The sequence below is a fragment of the Rissa tridactyla genome, chromosome W (genome assembly GCF_028500815.1).
Source record: "Rissa tridactyla isolate bRisTri1 chromosome W, bRisTri1.patW.cur.20221130, whole genome shotgun sequence".
Lineage (NCBI taxonomy): Eukaryota > Metazoa > Chordata > Aves > Charadriiformes > Laridae > Rissa > Rissa tridactyla.
The window spans coordinates 19792642-19801915 of NC_071496.1; positions in this window are offsets into that span (position 1 = coordinate 19792642).

Consider the following 9274-nt stretch of genomic DNA (forward strand, 5'->3'; position numbering starts at 1 on the left):
CATATACCCAGTGCTCCTACTTGACTTAACAAAATTTTATTACTATATTAACTTGTATATTTTTCTGTACTTCCTATTACTGTAGAGGTCAGCACCTCTCTTCTGTAATGACATTGGTAATTTGTTGGGTTCTCTAGTTAAAACCATTAAGAATGGGATCTTGTTCTATCCCTTAAACAAATGGTCCTCCTTCTTTGGAGGGAGAGTATGAAGTGCTTCCTGTTAGCACAGAAAACCATCACTGATAATTCTGCATCTCCTAAACATAGCATTTATGCTGCAGAGACATGAATCAGAGAACTTTCTTTATAATTCTGATATTCTAATTCCATAGCATGAGCTTCAGAAGAAAAGAACTTGCACCATCTCTCGCAATGCATTGGAGTTTCTCCCTATTTTGTGTGTGGCTGTACTTCCTTGTTGGTGCATGGAATTTAAAGATCTCATGGCTGAAAGCTAGTGGATAAAGCCTAGCATTGCTACACTGATGCTCATACTTAGTAGACAGGTACCATTTATTAGTTAACTTTCTCTGTCTGTGGATCTCACGAGTGTGTCTGTATATGTATACTGGTGTTGAACTGCAAGCCCTTCAAATAAGTAATATTTCAGAAATGTAGTACTTCCACTAAAAAGTTTTCATTTTCTTGTTTATGCTGTGGAATTGCTGAAGAAAATGTTATTTGCACATGTTTGTTCTTGAAGTACAGCATAGCTAAGAGAGCTTGGTTAATTCATAGAATCACAGAGTTGGAAGAGACCTTAAAGATCATCTTGTTCCAACCCCCCTGCCATGGGCAGGGACACCTCCCACTAGACTAGGTCGCTCAAAGCCCCATCCAGCCTGGCCTTGAACACTTCCAGGGATGGGGCATCCACAACTTCCCTGGGCAACCGGTTCCAGTGTCTCACCACCCTCACAGTAAAGAATTTCTTCCTGATATCCAGTCTAAATCTCCCCTCTTTCAGTTTAAAACCATTACCCCTTGTCCTATCACTTACACTCCCTGATAAAGAGTCCCTCCCCATCCCTCCTGTAGGCTCCCTTTAGGTACTGGAAGGCTGCTACAAGGTCTCCTCAGAGCCTTCTCTTCTCCAGGCCGAACAGCCTGTCTTCATAGGAGAGGTGCTCCAGCCCTCTGATCATCTTTGTGGCCCTCCGCTGGACCCGCTCCAACAGGTCCATGTCCTTCTTGTGCTGAGGACTCCAGAGCTGGACACAGTTCCCCAGGTAGAGTCTCATGAGAGCAGAGTAGAGGGGGAGAATCACCTCCCTCGACCTGCTGGCCACGCTTCTTTTGGTGCGGCCCAGGATGCAGTTGGCTTTCTGGGCTACAAGCACACATTGCTGGGTCATATTGAGCTTCTCATCCACCAGTACCCCCAAGTCCTTCTCCTCAGGGCTGCTCTCAATCCATTCTGTGCCCAGCCTGTATTTGTGCTTGGGATTGCCCTGACCCAGGTGCAGGACCTTGCACTTGGCTTTGTTGAACTTCATGAGTTTGGCACGGGCCCACCTCTCAAGCCTGTCCAGTTCCCTCTGGATGGCATCCCTTCCCTCCAGTGTGTCAGCTGCACCACACAGCTTGGTGTCATTGGCAAACTTGCTGAGGGTGCACTCAGTCCCAACATCCACGTTACCAATAAAAATAGTACTGGTCCCAGTACCAACCCCCGAGGAATGCCACTCGTCACTGCTCACCACTTGAACACTGAGCTGTTGGCTGCAACTCTTTGAGTACAACCATTCGGACAGTTCCTTATCCACTGAGTGGTCCATCTGTCAAATCCATGTCTCTCCAATTTAGAGACAAGGATGTTATGTGGGACAGTGTCAAATGCTTTTCAGAAGTCCAGGTAGATGACATCAGTTGTTCTTCCCTTGTCCACCAATGCTGTAACCCTGTTGTAGAAGGCCACCAAATTTGTCAGGCACGATTTGCCCTTACTGAAGCTGTGTTGGCTCTCACTGATCACCTTATTTTCCATGTGCCTTAGCAGAGTTTCCAGGAGGATCTGCTCCATGACTTTGCAGGGCACAGAGGTGAGATTGACGGGTCTGTAATTCCCCAGGTCTTCCTTTTTCCCTTTTTAAAAATGGGGGTTATGTTTCCCCTTTTCCAGTCAGTGGGAACTTCACTGGACTGCCATGACTTCTCAAATATGATGGATAGTGGCTTGGCAACTTCATCTGCTAGTTCCCGAAGGACCTGTGGATGAATCCCATCAGGTCCCATGGACTTGTGCACCTTCAGGTTCCTCAGATGGTCTCGAACCTGATCTTCTCCTACAGTGGGCTACTACCTCATTCTCCCAGTCCCTGCCTTTGCCTTCTGCGACTTGGGTGGTGTGGTTAGATCCCTTGCTGGTGAAGACTGAGTAAAAAAAGTCATTGAGTCGCTCAGCCTTCTCCATGTCCCAGGTGACCAGGTCTCCTGTTTCCTTCCTGAGTGGGCCCACATTTTCCCTAGTCTTTCTTTTATCACTGGCATACCTATAGAAGCTGTTCTTGTTGCCCTTGACATCCCTGGCCAAATTTAATTCTGTCAGGGCTTTAGCTTTCCTAACCCGATCCCTGGCTGCTCAGACAATTTCTCTGTATTCCTACCAGGCTACCTGTCCTTGCTTCCACCCACTGTAGGCTTCCTTTTTCTGTTTGAGATTGTCCAGGAGCTCCTTGTTCATCCATGCCGGCCTCCTGGTATTTTTTGCCTGACTTCCTCTTTGTTGGGATGCATCGCTCCTGATCTTGGAGGAGGTGATCCTTGAATATTAACCAGCTTTCTTGGGCCCCTCTTCCCTCCAGGGCTTTATCCCATGGTACTCTGCCTAGCAGATTCCTGAATAGACCAAAGTCTGCTCTCCTGAAGTCCATGGTAGTGAGCTTACTGTGTGCCCTCCTCGCTTCCCTAAGGATCTTGAACTCCACCACCTCATGGTCACTGCAGCGAAGGCTACCCTTGAGCTTGACATTCCCCACCAGCTCCTCCTTGTTGGTGAGAACAAGGGCCAGCATGGCACCTCTCCTCGTTGGCTCCTCTATCACTTGGAGAAGGAAGTTATCATTGATGCATTCCAGGAACCTCCTGGATTGCTTATGCCCTGCTGTGTTGTCCCTCCAAGAGACATGGGGGTGTTTGAAGTCCCCCATGAGGGCCAGGGCTTGTGAACGTGAGGCTGTTCCTATCTGTCTGTGGAGGGCCTCATCTGCTCCATCTTCCTGGTCAGGTGGCCTTTAGCAGACCCCCACTGTAAGATCACCCGTCCCTGCCCTCCCTTTAATCCTGACCCATAAGCTCTCAGTTGGCTCCTCACCTGTCCCCAGATGGAGCTCCATGCACTCCAGCTGGTCCTTGTCATAGAGGGCAACACCCCCTCCTTGTCTCCCCTGCCTGTCCTTCCTGAAGAGCCTGTATTCTTATATTCCAACTCTCCAGTCATAGGAGCCATCCCACCACGTTTCCCTGATGCCAGTAAGATCATAGCTCTGGAGGCTTGTGCATGTCTCTAACTTCTCTTGTTTGTTCCCCAAATTAATTACTTAATTGAAGTTAATGCCAAACGTGGATATTTTGAAGCTTGTGAATAGTCCCTCCGGAGAACTTGAGCTTTCACAGACTCTAGGAATGGCTTGTCTTTTAGAAAGCTGCAGATTTTATTTTCATGCATAGAAACCTCACAATGTGTCAGTCCTTGCTGAACCTCTTAGATGTGGTTCATGAATATGCTAGTAAGTATATGTTTGTATAAAAGAGTGACTGTGCAATATGTAAATACTTTTAAATTATTCTGATAGAAGAATAAAGTTGCCTACCTACTGAGGAACGCCTGTAATGTGGTATTAGTGACCCCTGGTGGGATGCAGAGAAATTGGGGATGTGGGTCGTGCACTGGGCAGGCACTCTGTAACCCAAAGCCTCATATTTGTTTTTTAGCCTTCACTTGCTGTGTAGGAATGTGCTGAATACAATCATTCTACTTCCTTGCAGATGTTTATTTTCCTCTTCTAAATTAGCTCTGCAGTGAAATCTATGATCAGCAGTTGCAAACCAGGCCAGTTTATTGAAACCAACGGCAGGACACATCCCCTCAGAATCCTGCTTGTACACTCTTCCTTTGCAATATTTACAGAGATATTTAGAAGAGCTTAGACACAGTGGTCTGATGTTGCCGTGTCTGTCTCGAGAGATGCTATGAAAAATCCTCTTTTAAATTTACTGGATAACTCTCAAACCAGAAGAAACTTGGGAGAGAAAATAATTGCTGTAAAATTGAAGAGGAAACCGAGTGACTGAAGGAATTAATGGTACAGAAGAGTCCATAAGATTACAGAGCTTTGTATAACAAGATGATCTGCTCAGCATGCATGGAAATTTTAATATTTCAGCTGCAAGGCTCTAATCACTTAACATGAAGGTAAATTGAAAGTGCCAAAGCTTAAAACAAGTTTTATCAGATGCATATCTAGAAAGATAGACCTAATAAACACAACTTAGAATGTTGTTTTGCCTAGGCTTTTGTTACAGTTAGAATTTGGGATGGGGGAACAATCTTAAGTGGTAGATATGTCATTGAAATGCTCTATGGAAACATCTGTCTGTAGAAATCAAAGGGAGCTTTAAATATGTGTTTAATGTGTGTAAAAGAAGACATTTATTTCTGTAAGAGCTTACTTTCAAATGTGCTTACTACTACAAGCTCTGTAGAAGGCAATATAGCATGGTCATTGGCATTTTAATGCAACAACTAGTAAGTTATTGAAGCTATCTGTTGTGGGTCTTTGTCTTAAAAATAGTTAGCCAATGCCTTCTATCTTAATGGCTTATTCAAAAGATTATTTTAAATCTCTTCTGCAAGATTTCTAACCATTTCTCCTAACCTTGTGCTAATAGAACCTCTTTAACAGCAGATGAGGATGGTTCTCTGTTTCTGTAGCTGTGGAAACTGACGACTTCCCCAGGACACATAGGAAGCATGTTACAGAACCGAGCAGACAACACGGTGCTTAATCATTCATCTTTCTTGTATGTACATATGGCTCCTAAACAAGGGTATTGTAAAAGGAAATGGTACGCTCAACTGACTGAAACCAAAAATTCTTTTTTCTCTCTATCACACTTCACTTCCTGAAAAACGTGGCTGGAAGAATAATCTGCATAGAGCACCTATGAAGTGAGGCAAAACTTGAAAGCAGGGTTTGAGAACCTACCATTCCTTCTTGTGATTAAGTTAGGGCCCTTCCATATGTAAGCACATCAGTGCATTTCATTTCAAGCAGCTGCTGTCTTGCCAGCAAATAATTCCCCAACTATTTACATTCTCTTACATTAACATTATGGATAACTGTATTGGGTTTATGTAGCAAGGTTTTGGTAGCAGGGGCACTGCAGGGGTGGTTTCTGTGAGAAGACACCAGATGTTGCCCCCATGTCAGACAGAGACAGTTGCAGACAGCTTCAAGACAGAGCCACTGCTGGCCAAAGCTGAGCCAGTCAGTGATGGTGGTAGCGCCTCTGTGATAACACATTTAAGAAAGGGTAAAAAAAACACTGCACAGCAGCAGCAGAAAGAGAAGTGAGAATATGTGAGAGAAACAACTCTGCAGACGCCAAGGTCAGTGAAGAAGGAGGGGGAGGAGGTGCTCCAGGCACCAGAGCAGAGATTCCCCTGCAGCCCATGGTGAAGACCATGGTAAGGCAGGCTGTACCCCTGCAGCCCATGGAGGAACATGGTAGAGCAGATATCCACCTGCAGCCCATGGAGGACCCCATGCTGGAGCAGGTGGATGTGCCCGAAGGAGGCTGTGACCCCATGGAGAGCCTGCGCTGGAGCAGGTTTTCTGGCAGGACCTGTGGCCCCTGGGGGACCCATGCTGGAGCAGTCTGTTCCTGATGGCCTGTGCCCCATGGAAAGGACCCATGCTGGAGCAGTTCATGAAGGACTGCAGCCCATGGGAGAGACCCCGCACTGGATGGGGTCTTATGGGTCCCTTCCAACTCAAGATATTCTGTGGAGCAGGGGAACAGTGTTAGGAGGAAGCAGCGGCAGAGAAGACCTGTTATGAACTAACTGCAACCCCCATTCCCCATCCCCCCTGCACTACTCATGAGGGGAAAAGGTAGAAGAATTGTGAATGAAGTTGAGCCTGGGAAGAAGGGAGGGTGGGGGGCAAGGTATTTCCAGTTTTGTTTTTATTTCTTGACATCCTATTCTATTATTAATTAGCATTAAAATTAATTTCCCCAAGTCGAGCCTGTTTTGCCTGTGATGGTAATTGGTGAGTGATCTCCCTGTCTTTATCTTGACCCATGAGCTTCTCCATCTTATTTTCTCCCCATCTTGCTGAGAATGGGGGATGAGAGAGCAGCTTAGTGGGCATCTGGCAGACAGCCAAAGTTAACCCACCACAATATCGGACATTTGTTTTATGTTCTTTTGAGGATGGAGAGTGGCTATTTATTTATTTTACCCCTAAATTAAACAAGCAGTGTTGCAAGATTTGCACCACCTAATGAGTGTTTCATTAGGGGACATATTTAGGAAAAAAACAAATGGCTTGTTTGTTTTCTCTTTTGTCAGATAGTGCAATTTTATATCATGTTCTCATTTTCTTCATATAAGTACAGCTGGGGTGTTTTACACTGAAGTTTTCATGATTTGGGTTATTTTAATTCTCATCTGTGTCTTGAGTGATAAACAGCATTCCTTTCTGTCTTTCTCTATTCTAGGTATTAAAAAAATGCTGTCTGTATAATGCCCAGAAATGACTAATAATGACTCAATTTGTTTTAAAAGCTATTCAGTGCTGTTTACAAGATAAAATTTCTCTGTATGGTGCCTCTAGTTCTCTCCATTTATATTCAAAACGAACGAGGACTGTGTATATCAATGTTGTTCATTAGATTTTATTATTCTTATTAATTAGCTTGTTTTGAAGAGCAACATGGCCACAGATCAAATACATGTATGTAGGTAAATTTGTGATGTTGGTGATCTGATTCAGAGTTCTTTTAATCTATGTTTATGAATTACACTTTGTTGAAATTAAAAGCTGCTGATTAGTAAATCAACTGAACGTTAAGATTGATTACAGAGTTTGGATACATGCAGGGGTAATCCTCAGAGCCAATAACTATGTATAAAAGGAACTTAATGTGTAGTTGTCCTGGTTTGAGGACAACATTTGGAGTTTCAGTAATTTTTATTTATAGGAAATATTTTCATAAGTATTGCTGTTTTAAAGCTTAATTTCCACTTGTTTGTACACCATAACAGTAGGAAAATGATCCATTAAAAATACAAAGTGCATACTTTCAGTTGATTTTAGTATATGCTGAAGGCTGCATCTACAAAAGATTTTAAATGCCTAGTTGGTGTGTGAAGTGCTTAAATCCAGAATTGAGATTCACAGTATAGGCTTATCAGCTTAAACCCAGAGGTTCCTCTCGGATCTCTACCTCTCTCACTATTAATCTAGTAAAATCCCCCAAGGAGGGATGCTGCTGTGGAGAGAAAAAAACTTCTAAGTCATGAGGGTGGTGCCTGCAGAGTCACAAATCAATCCTTCATCTACTCAGTTTACCTGCAGGACACTTTTGGCAGGTATTCTAGCAGATTAGTCCTCAAATTTGCCACAGATGATGGTAAGAATTATTTATAGTAGAACAGACTAGACTATTTCAGTTGGAAGAGACGTACAACAATCATCTAGTCCAACTGCCTGACCACTTCAGGGATGACCAAAAAGTAAAGCTTATTATTAAGGGCATTGTCCAAAGGCCTCTGAAACACTGACAGGCATGGGGCATCAACCACCTCTCTAGGAAGCCTGTTCCAGTGTTTGACCACCCTCTCGGTAAAGAAATGCTTCCTAATGTCGAGTCTAAACCTCCTCTGATGCAGCTTTGAACCATTCCCATGTGTCCTGTCACTGGATCCCAGGGAGAAGAGATCAGCACCTCCCTCTCCACTTCCCCTCCTCAGGAAGCTGTAGAGAGCAATGAGGTCGCCCCTCAGCCTCCTTTTCCCCAAACTAGACAAACCCAGAGTCCTCAGCTGCTCCTCATAGGACATGCCTTCCAGCCCTTCCACCAGCTTGGTTGCCCTCCTCTGGAGTGCAGTAGTTTAAGTATTCTGCTGTGGCTTGTGAGAGGCAAGTCAAAATGCTCTTTCACATCTTGAGAGTGCCAGTGCCCTAACAACTGGGAGGTATTCTCACATAAATGCCATTCTGCTTTGTTAGAAAGTGATAGCTCTATCCAAATAAGGTCTTAGGTGCCTTGAAAGAGGTTGGACTTTTCCCTGTAGAGTTATTTCATCTAAATTCAGTAAACTAAACATGTATGCCTTTTCTGTAGTTAGTGGAGTCAGAGGCACTATTTTAGGCTGGGATTAATTGTCTTCTGGAGGTGCCTATTGATGTCCTTCACTAGAGAGGGAACCCAGACATCTTTTACATTACTAAAGTCAGATGAAGTAAATCCAGGCCTGATAGCTAATTTAAAATTCCAACCTAGGTTCTTACTCAGGGACTACCCACATTTACTAGAGACAAGCCAGCTGACCCAGGTGTTTCCTGCACAGCACCATGCCTGTTTCCTACCCAGGCCTGACTGATGGAAATCTCTTGGCCTCTGAAAGCCTCACCACACCTGACCTACTTGGCCTAGTCTGAACACTGAAACTTTTAACACCTGATTTCTCTTTAAAATATACTTGGAGAAGGCAGCAAGGCTACCACAGCCTGAGCCCTTTTCCCCTCCCAGAGCAGCTCTATGCAAAAAAAAAAACCCAACAAAAAACCAAAAGCAGAAGTCAGGGAACAAAGAGGATTGTGAGTGGGATTATAGTGGGTGAGGCATATAACCTTAATTGTGGCCTTTAATTCCCAGAGTGTTTGCATTTTCTAATGAATGACACCTTATATAATATATGCCTTTGCATAGGAACCAGGGCTGTGTTTTCTAATAAGTGTGTTTTGTATTGGGTCTAGCTGGGATATGTTAAGGGATGTTAAGAGGAGCAGCGGCCGCAGCCTCCAGAAGCTCTAGCCTGGGACTCTCTCCTGCTTGGCCACTGGAGCCCAGTTTGCTGTGCCTGGGGATGCAGGACCTCTGCCCAGGCTGAGGGATGTGGCTGTCACTTTCCCATTTGCAAATTCAACCAGTAGTAAAGCTGAGCAGAGATATGCACGCAGGATGCTGATGTGGCTGGCTATGCAGACTGCTGCTGGCAAGGTGCTGCCTTCAACAGCACCTGTATATAGGACTGACAT